Source organism: Solanum tuberosum, unplaced genomic scaffold (genome assembly GCF_000226075.1).
Source record: "Solanum tuberosum cultivar DM 1-3 516 R44 unplaced genomic scaffold, SolTub_3.0 scf00001, whole genome shotgun sequence".
NCBI classification, from domain to species: domain Eukaryota; kingdom Viridiplantae; phylum Streptophyta; class Magnoliopsida; order Solanales; family Solanaceae; genus Solanum; species Solanum tuberosum.
Genome location: NW_006238927.1, coordinates 2858766 through 2875307, shown reverse-complemented (window position 1 = coordinate 2875307; position 16542 = coordinate 2858766).

Sequence of the window (16542 nt, the reverse complement as noted above, 5' to 3'; positions counted from 1 at the left end):
TAAATTTTGAGTTGGTAGTTAGTTTTCTCACTAGAGGGTAAGTGTGGGTGCCACCCACAAAGGTATGGGTCATGACACATTCTGGAGGGGAAATGGAAGATGGTCGCTATGGACTTCGTCATTGTCTTGACACAAACTTTTCAGAGATTTGATTCTATTGGATCATCATGGATTTATTGACCAAGTCTGCTCTCTTTTTGTTGGTTTAGACTTCCTAGAGTTCAAAGAGGTTAGCTCAGATCTACATTTTGGAGATCACCCATTTACATGGGTGCTAATGTCTATCATTTCAGATCGTGGTACTTAGTTCACTTACTACTTCTGAAGGTCTATTCAGAGAGAGTTGGGCACCCGAGCTAAGATGAGTTTGTGAAGTGGCTTATGAGTTCACCTTACATTTGGCTCTTTTAGGTGTTCACCCTATTTTTCATGTCTCTATGTTGAGCCAGATGAGTCTCACACATACTTTAGTAGGAATATTTCAGCTTTTTCCTTGGTTTATTAGGAGGAGCTTGTGGCTATTCTTGACATGTTGGTTAGGAAGTTGAGGTCTAAGGGGATCCCATCGAAAAAGGTTTAGTAGAGGCATCATCTAGTCTAGGAGGCTTCTTGGTAGGCCAAGCTAGACATGGGACCTGATATCCTCACCTTTTCAACCCTTCAGGTATATTATTATTTTTTACTTTCGAGCATGGAAGTCCTTTTAGTAGTGGCTGTTGTAAAAACCCTCACGGTCATTTTCTTTGGTATTTTGTTTTATCTCTTTGCATAGCTTCCGTGTAGCATTTGTGTTATGCTGGGATTAGTGGCACATTTCTAAGGTAGTCGGTGGAATTTTTGTGGATGTTTTTCCCTTTATAGAAGTTTTAAGTTGAAAGAGTTAACTTTGGTCAATATCTGAAGAATCTAAGATCGTATGAGATTTTCGTTAGTTCCATCAGTTCTGGAAGGACTATTTAGGCTAGTAGAATGGTTGGCCTGGGTTGCTAGGCCTTCGGCGTGAGTTTGAGCCATTATGGGAGAAGCTTGGCAAATGTTTGACTTCGGTCAACATTTTTTGGTAATGTACTTGGATACAAATTATTTTAGTTCTATTAGCTTTGAAATGCCAAGTTTGTTCAAGAATGACTTTTGGTTTGGATCCCAAGGTGATCGGGATGCGCTTGTGGTGTTTTGCATTTTGTTGGTTTTTGTGCAAGTGTTAACTTGGGTCAAAATTTTAATGAGACATCCTATGTTGATTGTTTCTTCAATTGCGTTGAGTCCCAAATGTCTGTTTTAGTGGGGTAGCATAGTTAATTTGTATATTTGGTGTTGCAAATGAATCTTGAACCCCCATCATAGATATTTCATAACTCCAAAGTGCACCTGATTCAGCCCTGACAGGTGCATCATGTACTACACATTCACGGACCAGGTACATGATATCCATATATGCCAACCATATATGCATCAATCAAACTAACTTCAGTGTTCGTGGAAAAGGTCCCACGTTCGCAGAGGGTCTGCCAAGTTGACCCCCGTGTTCGTTGACTAGGTCCTGTATTCATGAAGGCAAGTGAATGACAGTTATAAATTTTAGCCACAAACTCAGCATGCATTTTCTTACAACATCAACTCATTGGGATGATTTTGGAGCTAGATTCATGAAGGAAATTAGTGGGAAATTGGGGGAAATTGTCAGTTGATTCCATGGGAACATATTGTGGGTCGTTAGTAATCTAATAAATTCGTAAGTTCTATCGTTTTCTCTCTTAATTTCTTCAATATTGATAATACTTGAGTTTAAACTTGATGGGACTATTTTGAGCTTATTAGTGCTTGGATTGTGCATGTACTCGGGGCCCAAGTTCCTTGATCTAGTTGAGACCTTGTGAATAGAGTAAAAATTAATAGTTCACCTACGGCTCCAATGATCCTATTTTGACCTGATTTTTTGGTCCAAATTCTTTAATTGAAAATTAGGTATCATTTTTCTTCTTTTTTGACATTTTCATTGCTATTTTGATAGTGTGGCACCGTTCAGAGGCCCATAGAAAAAGGAAAAGATCAAGAATAGAGGTTCAGGTGCAGTTTCAGCCTTGAGGTAGGTTATGATTCATTCTTTGTTTACTTGAATTGATTAGAATATATGTATGTTTAGTAGTATCAGTCATTAGGAAGGCTTTAGTCTAAGGCTTTAGGTTAGCATGATCATTAGACTATACTTTCGGCCATTGGTTAGTAGCTTCGCATATAGTTGATAAGCTTATTTAAGGTTGATCCTTAGCCTTGATTGATGTTATAGAATCCTTAGAATGCTTCCAGGAGGTCGAAACTTAGGTTTATTTGTATTTGTTGACTTAGTATGGCTTCATGACCCCGACCTAATGGCACCCACACTAACCCCCGATAGGAGAACAAACAAATTAATATAATACAATCCATAGAACAATTAAAATGTCCGGTTTATAAATCAATACAAGCTTTTATAATTCCAAAATCCAGTTTGCAATAAAACAAAATTTGTCATCAACACTGTAGAATTAACCCCCTAGAAATTGAATGTTGTCTACCAAAACTATAACTTTTTTATAATAAGGGATGCAACCTTGAAAACCCATGTAAACATAAGTCTAAAAGCTCTAAGTTCAAACAGATGAACTAAGAAGATAAGAGTAATATATGGAAACCCCGAAGAAGTAGCTCACCCTTGAAATCAAGTTCACTCGTCTCACAGTAGAGGTCTAGCAGGAGCCACCTAAATATACCATATACTCAACAAAGAAAGAGAATGTGCAGTATCAGGACATAACCACCGTGTACTGATAGGATCATCGGCTAGTTCCAGTTATGTGAAATATGAACAAGAAACTACAACTTGGGAAAATAGCTAATATACAATTAAATCACACTTATAGCATAACACAGACTTTGAGTCCTCACCTTGAGTTGATATGTATATAAAAAATGAACAACCATAAAACAACAACTCAACCAGGTTCTCTTATGGAATCCACACACAAATTGTTAGTGTACCAGTGTGGTACCAAAGCAAACCATATATGGATATCCTCGTACTAGGCATGGTATCCAAGACAACGATTAGTATACACCGGGCGTCGTATACCAGACAACCATGGGATATCCTTTACAAGGCATGGTAACCGAGCCAACCATCAAACACACATCACAATCACAACCACAATGAATAGCAATCACACTTGTACACTTAAGTAAGCACATGCATTGCATGCAATTGGCAACATTGAACATTTCAAATCATACTTTTTCCATTTACCTAATCATGTATCATGAATGTAATACTAATGAAACACTGAAAAAGCATATATAAGATAAATAGGAAAACAAACAACCATTGCCTGCCTTGAATCAAGCCTTGGAAGCTCTACTGAACATTAGTCTTCCCCTTTTTATGAATATTGGCTTGTTCCTGGTCTAAACAATAACAAAATACACAATCAATGAATAATTACCTATAAATACTCGGATTATAATCAAATCCTAACTCCAGGTGATTCTCCTGATCATCCGTAAAAAAAACTAGGGTTTTCCACCATTAATTCAAGTCAAACTCTCTCTAAGGTCACCCAACAAGGATTCTAAGGCCTAAGAATCACAATACCAAGGTAGGGGAATGAATTACTTATCTTTACTGAAGAATTTAGTAGAAAAGTGAAGAAAATCACCCTAGGTTGCCCTTCCTCTTCCCAAAATGAGTTTTATAGAATAATGAGAGGTTCAGGAATTTCAGCATAAATTGTGATCTAACCCCGCTATAGCGGCTCCGCTATAGTGTGACCACCCACTATGGTAGGAGTTAATTCCACCACTATAGCGACGTGACATCTGCTACAAAATATTGCATGGAACAAAAACTTGGCCTTCTCCCAAAAAGTTCGTGATAAGTCAGAAATTTTGGATTCATTTTAGGCTTCTAATTCACCAAATTATATCCTCAATGGTTGTTTATGTCCATTTCTGATGCTAATCTGTTTGATTTTATCTATGAGAGCTGTACAAAATGAGGACAAAAGAAAGCAAAGGAAGTCAAATTCATATAACCTCTAAAGTATTCAGCTTGAAAATCCTTTTTAATATATCAAAACACATAATGTAAATATCGACGCCATGATTGTAAAATGTTTCATGTATTAATATATTTTTTTCTTCTTTCTTAAAAAATTATAGTTTCCACCTTTTTACAGTTGCCTACATAGTAAGACTTTGTTGTCAAATGAGTACAGTTTTTATAAAAGTTGTATAGAAACTTGATATACATATGCCTTCCATAAGATGTGGCTAGAGTAGATCATTATCAATTTTGTGATGTATACCTATACAAAGTAATAATTATTTGTGATGTATATAAATCATAATTACACTTATATAGTCTTTGTCTCATTTGGCTGATTCAAAATTAATCTTCGCTGCCAACTTTAATATATGTAAAGATGAGATATTTTATTTGGTACGTAATAGCAATGCAATAAGAATACGAAGCTAATGATTAAACAAGAAAAATAACAACACATGATACGAAGGGGAAGTTTTCTTCTTCCTAGAAGAAAACAATTTACTACACTGCATTGTTGCAATTCCATCGAGCATGCCCAACTTCCAAAATACATCGTCTTTGAATATAATTCCAAAAAGGTGATGCTCGGTGGATTTGCAATGTTTTATTATAAAACTCATTCCTAAATTATGTCAAGAAAGGCTGTTAACACAATCATATATTTCATACTTTAATGGCTGATTGAAGTTTTAGGATTAGTTGTATTCTTAATTAAGATTTGTGGGTCTTGATTCAACTTATTTGTAACTAATTTATATTACTATTAGTCTTTTTTATTCATTCAGTTGAAATCACCGTATTACTTTTAATAGGTGTATATGCTTAAATCGTGACACTGAAATGCTGCCACAATTTGAGATATAAGCTACACTCAAGCGCTCACATGTTTGTTTTTAAGACCTAACGGAGTAAATGCTTCGCGTAGACTTTCTAACTAAACACTATCCAACTAATGTTGGGTTCAACACTGTTTACTTCGTGGCTTATGGTGAAGAGGGTTCTGCTCTATATACATAGTTTATGAGGTACTTGGGTTCAAAAGATCGTGCTAGGGTTGCAAAATTTGGTGTTGGAACCTCCTTGTTCTTAGTGGCACCTTTTGACTTCCTTATGAAGGTTCTAAAACGTGTTAGTCCAAAACATTCAAATCACACCATAAAGCTATTATAGACCAACAACTTTAGAACCTTCTTAAAGAAGTCAGAAGGTGGCAACAAGAACAAGAAGGTTCCATCACCAAATTTTGCAACCCTAGCACAATCTTTTGAACACAGGTACCTCATAAACTCTGTATACGAAAAAAAATCCTCTTCACTATAAGGCAAGAAGCAAAAAATGATGAACCCAACATCATTTCTGCAGTGCTTAGTTAGCATGTTTAGTCTCTATCTGCCAGAGCAATTGAGTACACTAGGTCTTAAAAATGAAACATGTCAGCATTTGAGTGTAGCTTATTTATTTCAAATTTGTGACAACATTTAAATGTCGGAATTTTAAGCTTATTAAATCCATTAAAAGTAATACAATGCATGCAACTGAATGAAGAAAAATCAATAAGAATTAAATATATTAGTTTTTGATTAGTTGAACCAAGACCCTAAAGACTTAATTAAGAAGAAAACTAATCCTGAAACTTCAATTAGCCTAATAAAGATTAAACATATGCTTGTGCAAAAAGCCTTTCTTGACATATATCGGAAAGTTTTTCTAGAATAACAAGATACAATTCCATAGAGCATCACCTAACAAGAATCATTGTTATATCCCTCATATTTTTAAATTAGTTGCAGCGTCGCGGGACTAAAAGTGTAGAGTCACCACCTATTGTAGGAAAAATAGGGAAAACGTTAATTAATTGATAAATAAATACTAATATACGAAACAAATTAGATTCTAGGTAAGGGTTCATGTGATTACGAAGGAAGGGAATTAGGACCCTTGAGTAGCCACAACTGTGGGTCCCAACTGAACTCATTTTCTTAATTGAGGTGGAGATAAAAATTGGTTTCAAAAGTATACTAACATGAAATATGTATAAATAAATAAATAATATTATAAAATTTAAACATGACCGATGGTGAAATATTTACCAATTGTCAATAATACAGATAATGATGAATAAAAAACTCAAAAAGTATTCAAACTTTCTTTCAAATATCTTCTTTGGAAAACAATTCTAAATAGTTATAATAAACACTTAATAAAATTATTACAAATGAATTAAGATGAACAAAATAAATAATAATAATAATAATAATAAATAAGTAAAAAATAAAACTCATTTTATGTGCATATAAGGTCTTGAAATTCTGAAATTGTTTTCCTCATGACATAAAGTAAAAGGATCTAATGATCATTATTATCAAAATAAACTATCTATAACTCTTTTTAATCACATTAGAAATATAGTGACACAACTTCAAAAAATGGTCAATGAACAATAGAGATTTAATAAGTGATGGATCAAAGTTCCACAAACAGATAACAAGTTCCAACAATAAAAGATTCCTCAACAATGTATCAGCTAGTAAATGAATATTGTTCAACACATCTGAACCAATGAACAATAAGCAATACAAAATAGCAATTAAATAACATTCACCATATAGAGAAGTGATAGAAAATAACAAAGTAACAGAATCAAATTAACACAAAAAATTAGCATAAAATTGTAAAAGCAATACCATAAAAGTATAAAGAAAATTGATATATCCTATAATAAATATAACCATGGTAACTACAAAACATATCTATCATACAAGACATGAAATACCAATAAAAATAAATAAAAGGTGAAACAAACCAGAGCTACTAACAAAGTTGCGCTAGACAAAAAGTGTGTTGGTAAAGTTGATTGCTCATGTAATCACCCATCTCTAACTCTCTATCCAAATCTCAATAGAGTACATCCCCAGAATTTTGACCTGCAAAAAAAATTAGTTGGGGGATAGGGGAAGAGGACGTTGGTTGGGTCTCGCTGGAGCCAGGATTTTCAATAAGGAGGTCCAAAATCTAAAAAAAAATAGACACACGAAGTAGCCAAAGGAAATTCGACATCTACTATATATACCTAAAAATTATTTTAACCATGTATAAATCATATAATTTTCCGCCGAAGGGGATTCGGATGAACCCTAATTGTAAGGTGGCTCCGCCACTGGCTGGAGCTATGGTGGTTTGATGTCGTTAGTGGTTTTGCCGAGAAAGTTCATCAGAACATTTCTTTTTGGAGTTTTAGCATGAAATTTGCATCGAATGAGAGATCATGAAGAGATCTACATACCTATGTAAGTTGTGTGGGATGAAAATGACTTGAACTTGATGAATTTTAGAAAGAAACTGACAGTTGATGTTCTTTTTTTCTAAGATCAATGGAATCTAGTTAAAAATAAAAGAAAAATATTTGTGGATTCATGTAGAGGACAGTGAGGGGAAGAAGTGGTAAATTTTGGCGCCATTTTTGGGAAAATTCTCACCAGAAATTCGGCATGAAATTTATATCAAATGATAGATATTAAAGAGACCTGCATGTCTATGTAAGTGGTATGGTATGAAGATGACCTGAACTTCACGAATTTAAAAAAGAAAGTGGTCGCGGGTGTTTGATTTTTCTCAGATCTACAGAGTTTGGCTAAGAATCAACGAAAATGATGATTTTTGAATTCATGTAGAGGGTGAGAGGAACATGTTGTGAAATTTTGGGTCCATTTGTAGATTACCGACCGGAGTCCGATGTTGGTGGGTAGTGGTTCGACGACAGTTGAAAGGGAGGAGAAGAAGATGAAAACCTGAAATCGATCCATTTCTGATTCTAATCTATTTGAATTTCATCTATGAGAGCTTAAGTATAAAATGAGGACAGAAGAAAGCAAAACAAGTCAAATTCATATAATATCTAAAGTGTTCAACTTGAAAATCCTTTTTAATATATCAAAACACATGATGTAAATGTCGACGCCATGATCGTAAATGTTTCATGTCTTAATATTTTTTTCTTCTTTCTTAAAAAATTGTAGTTTCCACCTTTTTACATCTACCTACATATCAAGACATTGTTGTCGAATGAGAATAGTGTTTTATAAATGTTGTATAGAAACTCGATATACATATGCCTTCCATAAGATGTGGCTATAGTAGATCATTATCAATTTTGTGATTTATACCTATACGAAATTAATAATTATTTGTGATGTATATAAATCATAATTACACATATATACTCTTTGTATCGTTTGGCTGATTCAAAATTAATTGTTGCTGCCAACTTTAATGTAAGTAAAGATGAGATAGTTTATTCGGTACATAATAGAAATGCAATAAAAATACGAAACTAATGATTAAACAAGAAAAATAACAACACATGATAGGAAGGGGAAGTTTTCTTCTTCATAGAAGAAAATAATTTACTACTCTAAATTGTTGCATTTCCATCGAGCATGACCAGCTTCCAAAATACATTTTCTTGAATATGATTCCTACAAGGTGATGCTCGGTGGAGTTCCAACGTGTTTTTATAAAAATCATTCCTAAATTATGTCAAGAAAGGTTGTTAGCACAATCATATATTTGATTTTTTTATGGCTAATTGAAGTTTTAGGATTAGTTGTATTCTTAATTAAGATTTGTGGGTCTTCATTCAACTAATTTGTAACTTATTTTTATATTAGTACTACTCCTTTTTATTCATTCAGTTGAAATCACCGTATTACTTTTAATAGGTGCAATATGCTTAAATCGTGACACTTAACTACCACAAATTGAGATAAATAAGCTACACTCAAGTGCTGACATGGTTCTTTTTAAGACCTAACTTAGTCAATGCTTTGCCTAGACATGCTAACTAATCACTGTGCAAACGATGCTGGGTTCAACACTGTTTACTTCTTGGCTAATAGTGAAGAGGGTTTTTTTCGTATGCATAGTTTATTAGGTAACTCGGTTCAAAAGATCGTGCTAGGGTTGCAAAATTGGTGATGGAAGCACCTTGTTCTTAGTGCTGACTTCCTTATGAAGGTTCTAAAAAGTGTTAGTCTAAAACTTTAAAATCACACCATAAAGCTATTACAGACCAATAACTTTTAGAACCTTCTTAAAGAAGTCAGAAGGTGGCACCAAGAACAAGAAGATTCCATCACCAAATTTTGCAACCCTAGCACAATCTTTTGAACACAAGTACCTCATAAACTCTATATACAAAGCAAAATCTTCTACACTATAAGGCAAGAAGCAAAAAATGATGAACCCAACATCATTTCTACAGTGCTTAGTTAGCATATCTAGTCTCTATTTGGCAGAGAAATTGACTATGTTAGGTCTTAATAATGAAACATGTCAGCACTTGAGTGTACCTTATTTATTTCAAATTCGTGACAACATTTAAGAGTCGAAATTTGAGCTTATTAGGCGTATTAAAAGTAATACAATACATGCAACTGAATGAATAAAAAGCAATAAGAATTTAATATATTAGTTTTAGATTAGTTGACCCAAGACCCAAAAGTCTCCGTTAAGAAGAAAACTAATCCTGAAACTTCAATTAGCCCAAGAAAGATTAAACATATGCTTGTGCAAAAAGCCTTTCTTGACATATATAGAGAATGTTTTCTAGAATAACAAGATACAATTCCATAGAACATCACCTAGCAAGAATCATTGTTATATCACTAATATTTTCAAAGAAGTTGCAATGTCTTGGGACTCAAAAAACAACTAATTAATTTAAATAATTTAAAATTTTAGAGTCACCACCTATTTTAGGAAAAACAAAAAACATTTTAATTAAATTAAAATATAAATATTAATATACTAAACCAATTAGATTCTAGGTAAGAGTTCATGTGATTACGAAGGAAAATAATTAGCAACCTTAAGAATCCACAACGGTGGGCCCTCACTGAATTCATTTTTTTTAATTTAGGAGGAGATAAAATTAATTTCACAAGTATACTAACATGAAATATGTATATATAAATAATATAGTAAAATTTAAACATGAAAGATGGTGAAATATTTACCTATTGTCAATAATATAGATAATGATAAATACAAAATTCAAAAAGTATTCAAACTTTTCTTTTGAATATCTTCTTTGAAAAACAATTCTAGATACTTGTAATAAACACGTAATAAAAGTATTACAAATGAATTAATATGAATCAAAAGAAATAATAATAATAATAATAAAATAAAAAAAGTAAAAAATAAAACTCGTTTTATGTACATGTGAGGTCTTGAAATTCCGAAAAAAATTCTCCATCGGCCATTGACATAATATTCATTCAATATTATAGCAAAAGGATCTAATGAATCATTATTATCAAAACAAACAATCTATAGTTCTTTTAATCACATAAGAAACATAGTGGCACAACTTCAATAATGGTCAACAAACAATAGTGGTCTAATGAGTGATGGATCAAAGTTCCACAAACAAATAACAAGTTCCAGCAACAAAAGATTTCTCAACAATGTGTCAGGTAGTAAATGAATAATGTTTAACACATCTAAAACAATGAACAATAAGCAATTAAATAACAAACATTCACCATATAGAAATATGATAGAAAATAACAAAGTAACATATGGAGAGGGTCAAAAAGGCTTTGACTTTATGGAGTAGGGCAACATATGGAGATATTTTTCAGTAGTTGATAATAAGGGAGGAAATTGCAAAAGGTAAAGAAAGGCTATTTGAGGAGGTTCCCAATTGTGAAAATAGAATAATCATGCAGAGGGCACAGGCTGAATTCACCAAATATCTTCATCTAGAGGAAAGGTACTGGCAACAGAAGGCAGGTTATGATTGGTTTAATAGTGGGGATAAAAATACTAAATTCTTTCAGAGTATAGTAAAGGGCAGAAAACAAAGGCTGAAGATTAATAGAATGCGAAACTCTAGTGGTAACTGGTTAGAGGAGGAGCAACTCATTGTAGCTGAGGCTATTACTTTTTATCAGGAACAATTTAAGCAAGAAAGGGATTGTACTGATTCCCGTTTACTTCAAGATATTCATGCAGTAGTCACAGAAGATGATAATGAACCTCTAGGGAAAAGGAGAGAGATGGAGGAAGTCAAGAATGCAGTTTTTAATCTTAATGAGGATAGTGCATGTGGCCCAGATGGATTAACAGGAAGATTTTTCCAGGAATGCTGGGACATAGTAGGATATGATATTTTGTGGATGGTGCAAAGTTTTTTTCTAGGCAGCACCCTTTCCAAATCAATCACGCATACTCATTTGATTTTAATACCAAAGAAAGAGAAAGTGCAGTATTTCTCTGATATGAGACCTATTAGTTTGAGTAATTTTGTTAATAAAATTCTTTCTAGAATTTTGCATGACAGACTTGAGGGTATTCTTCCTAATCTCATATCCTAAAACCAATCGGGTTTTGAAAAAGGGAGAAGCATTATAGAGAATGTGTTGCTAGCTCAGGAACTGATAACTGACTTAGCAAAAAGGGGTAAACCAGCAAACATTGTGATTAAACTAGATATGGCTAAGGCCTATGATAGAATATCATGGTTCTTCTTAAACACAGTCCTTGAGAAGATCGGTTTCTCTAATATTTTTGTTGACTTGATTTGGAGATTGATTTCTAATAATTATTACTTGATTTTGATAAATGGACAGACTCAAGGTTTATTTCACTCTACAAGAGGTTTGAAACAAGGGGATCCTTTGTCCCCAACATTATTCATTTTATCTGTTGGAGTCCTAACTAGAGCTCTAAATATACTAGTTGAAGATGCACAATTTATAGCATATGGAATGCCAAAGTGGAGTGGACAGCTGAACCATCTAGCTTATGTTGATGATACAATAATTTTTAGTTCCACTGATAGCTACTCCATCTCAAGGATAATGGATACCCTGCAGGAATATGAAAGGTGCTCTGGTCAAAAAATAAATAGGGAGAAGATCTTTTTCTATATTCATCAAAATGTTGGTGAATCTATCACAACTCAAGTTCAACAAGCTACAAGAATGGTAAAGGGTTCTTTCCCCTTAAAGTATTTGGGATGCCCTTTGACACACACAAAGAAGAGAAAGGGAACACTTTGTTGATCTGTTAGCAAGAGAGAAAGGTCAATTGCAAGCATGGAAAGGAAGATTATTGTCATATGGAGGAAAGGAGGTTCTGATTAAGAGTGTTCTACAGAGTATCCCTATGTATGTGTTATCTGCTATTATTCCTCCAGCTTGTGTCATAAAGGAACTCAACAAAATATTTGCTAAATTCTTCTGGAACAATAAGGAGGTAGGAAGAAGCAAACACTGGGATGCATGGAAAAGGTTTGCCTACCTAAAGAAGAAGGAGGTCTAGGCTTTAGATCTATTGCTGATATTTCTAAAGACATGTATGCAAAGTTGTGGTGGAAATTTAGGACCCAGAACTCTTTATGGGCTAACTTTCTATGGAATAAGTACTGCAAGAAACATATCACAACCCTGTTTCAGTGGAAAGAGGGATCTCAAGTTTGGAAGCATATGTTACAGAATAGGGATGAAATTGAAAATCATTTGTGGTGGGAACCTAGGGGTGGTACCTCTAACATTTGGTATGACAACTGGTCTAATCTAGGCTTGTTGTATAAGGTCCCAACAGATTGTGACACTTGCCATAATCTAAGAGAGATTAAGGAGTTTCTCACAGAAGATAGTTGGGACTTGGGAGAAATGAAGAGGGTACTTCCAGCACATGTAGTGGAGCATACAAGGAATTACATGGGGAGTATACAACTAAATGATCTGCAGAACAAGGCATGGTGGACAAAAAACAACAAAGGCTCTTTCACTATCAAAAGTGCCTGGGAACTTTTGAGAAACAAGGAGGAAGTGCAGGAAGACTTTAGTCTCTTGTGGAGGAAAGGTCTTCCTTTTAAGATTTCTTTCTTGAACTGGAGGATCTGGAAATGGAAGCTACCAGTTGGTCAACTTCTACACTCATGGAGCACAGACACATCCAGTGATTATAGTTGTTGCCATAGCCCAAAAATAGAATCCATAGAACATCTATTCTATAATGGAGAAGTGGCTAAAGGAATTCGGAACCACTATACCAGTGCAGCAGGAGTACAAAGAGGCTCTTTCCTCAAGCAATCTGTTAGACTATGGTGGAAAGAAGAAGGTAACTCTTGGTGTAAAGCAGTTTATCATGTTGTTCCTATGATCATGATGTGGTCGATCGGGAAAAGGAGCGAGGAACACTATTTTGTATGGGGGCAAAGTGTCAATGAATAAGATTATAAGGGATATCGATGATTTGATAAAGAAATTTATGTGGAGTAGGTTTAATCTAATTGATGGGAATAGGGGGTGGTGTGATATCATTCAATTACTGGAAAGTTGTTACCCAAAATTAGCTACAAGATTGTAAAGTGGAGTGCCCCTCCCCCTAAATGGCTGAAGTGTAATACTGATGGGGCATCTAGGGGTAATCCTGGACCTAGCTCTGCTGCATTTTGCATCAGAGATTCAGGAGGTGAAATTATAGTTGCTAAAGGATTTCTCTTACCTTACACAACTAACATGGTGGCTGAAGGAAGACCCATAAGAGAAGGTCTGATGTATTGTAGAGATAACAAACTCAATTATATTGTTATAGAGATAGATTCACTAGCAATGGTCCATATTCTAGAAGGCAAATGGGAAGCTCCATGGAATGTGTCAGTAGACCTGATTAAGGGGTTGCTGACCTTAACTACAGTAAGTGTACAACACTCTTTTAGAGAGGGAAATACACTAGCTGATTATTTCACTAACCTAGTTTTTGATTTTGCAGGTAACTATCAATTTAACAATTTTCAGGAGGTTCCAAGTCAAGGAAGAAGGTTAATAAACCTTGATAAACACAGCATCCCAAATATTAGAAGGTCATCAAAATAATTAAGCTAGCAACATTGAAATAAAGCAAACTGTGGATTGAAGTCAGTACAAAATAGGGCCATGTAAGAAGCTATTTCATAGGATTTAATGTTAGCACCTGGTGAGAGCTTGGAGGTGTCCAAATGACTTTAAATCACTACATGGTCAGTTGGTATTGAAGTTAATGTCCATGAGTTTACTGTTCTTGTTAAGCTAGATCAACAACATACAAATGCAACAATAGGATGGATCAGGTGCTTTCAGTCTTAGCTAATGGTGGTCCGTTGGATATTAAGACACATAGAATGAGTAGAAGAATGGTAATCGAGGTTACCTTTTCTCAAGCTATGATCTTGAAGGCATGGATGGAGTTTTCAATGTCTCTGAATTTGATAGCTGTAGCAGCGTAGACGCATCCTTCAAAAATAGGAGAAGCTTTCATCAACTAATAGCTTGGTTTACACAGATTTGATGGTGGTATCATCCTCAATCAAGGGTCAACCCATCAATCTATGGAAATGGGCTAGAGGTTGTTGAATTAGCTACAGATGAGTCGATGGGTATCAAAGACAGAGGACGAGATGAAGAAACGATAATGAAGGTTACCTTTTATCATCAACTATCAAGATATGAGCTTCTTGAAGGCATGGCTAAAGATTTCTCTGTTTTGCTGATTTGTTTTGTTAGGGTAGTTTCCTATTCTGTAATTAGAAAGAATGATTTAGGGCTTTAGGCTTTGTTGTCCTTTAGTAGACATGGACTGATATGTTTTGCCCCTTTTGTTTAATAAAAATGGGCATGGTCTATCTTTAACTTTTAAAAAAAAAATAGTACAAGAAAAATATTTTAAAAAATTGAGATATCCAATAATAAATATAACCAAGCTAAATACAAAACACATCTACCATACAGGACATGAAATACCAATAGAAAAATAAAAGGTAAAACAGATCAGAGATACTAACAATGATGCACCAGAGAAAAAGCTTGTTGGTAAAGTTAATTTCTCATGTTATCGCCGGATCTCTGATTCTCTATCTAGATCTCAATCGAGTACATCATCGGGATATTGACCTGCTACAAAAAACAAACTTTAGTTGGGGGATAGGGGAAGAGGTCGTTGATTGGTTCTCACTGGAGCGGTTGTGGTTTGATGTCGTTACTGATTTTGACAAGAAAGTTCATCGAAACATTTCTTGTCGGAGTTTTAGCAAGAAATTTGTATCAAATGATATATCTTGAGGAAATCTACATACTTATGTAAGTTTTATGGTATGAAGATGACTTGAACTTTATAAATATTAGAAAGAAAGTGGCAGCTGATGTTCTTTTTTTCTCATATCTAACGTGTTGTTTTATTAAGAATAAAAGAAAATTATTAGTGGATTCATGTAGAGGAAGATGAGGGGAAGAAGTGGTAAATTTTAGGGCCATTTGGAGGTAGACGGCTGGATGTCTAGTGGCAATGAGCGGCGATACGTTGGCCTAGAAGGAAGAGACAATAACATTTTCAGTCCCACAAAAATTGTCATAGACACTCATATACATTAAATCAATAAGATAAATGTTTTCACCTTGGGTATTCTTGCTTTCAATAAGTAAAGTATAAAGAAATTTTAATGAAAATAGATATAAACTATTTAAAATTGTTTATAAAAATAATATATTAAATATGTATATTAATAAAATATATGTATATAATTCATCAGTTCGGTTCGGTTATTTCTTCGATTTTTTCGAATAAAATCATAACCAAACCAAATACTACCGGTTTTCAAAAATCTAAAACCAAACCAAACCAAACCCAAACTAAAAATACGGTTTTATTTCATCGATTTGGTTTGGTTTTTCGGTTTGAATCGGTTTTTATCCAAACCGTGAACACCCCTATGTAGCACACTATTTTTAAAAATAGATTAAGGTTTGTATCGCTAAAATGTAATATATTGAGGGTGCAAAATGTTATTAACTCGTAGCTATGTGGTTAATATATTTTCTACTAGCTAGCTATTAACATTTAATTAAAAATCTATATAAAGACTACAAGTTTTGAACATTTTCTCACACTTCTTTTTACAACTAATTCCTATTCTTGAGAAGTAGAAAATATGGGTGAAGTATAGCGGACACTCGTTTTATGATATTTTTCATACCAATACTCATCATGTATCCAAAATAAGTCCTAGAAATATCAACCATTTTGAGATTCATGAAGGTGAAACTATGAAGGTTGGTTCAATTGTTAGTTGGAAATATAATGAAGGTAACACACAATTTTCGTACTCTCTCTCAATATGATTTACTTGCATAAATCTTCTATATTTAGGAGTATTTCTTTAGTAATCCTTTTGCTTCAAGAAAGGAATATAACATCTTTTGCTGGTAGGAAAAAGTAATTCTTAACTAAAATTATTTTCACTTTTACAATTTTTATTTTACTGGCACCAACTAACACTTAAATATTACTTAATACTTTTTAGTAATAAAAAGTTCATCAAATTAACATATTTATAACTTATTAAAATTATTAATATTAATCTTTAATAGCATATGCTTGTGGTAATGTATCATTCCATCAATCAAATTCAAACATAA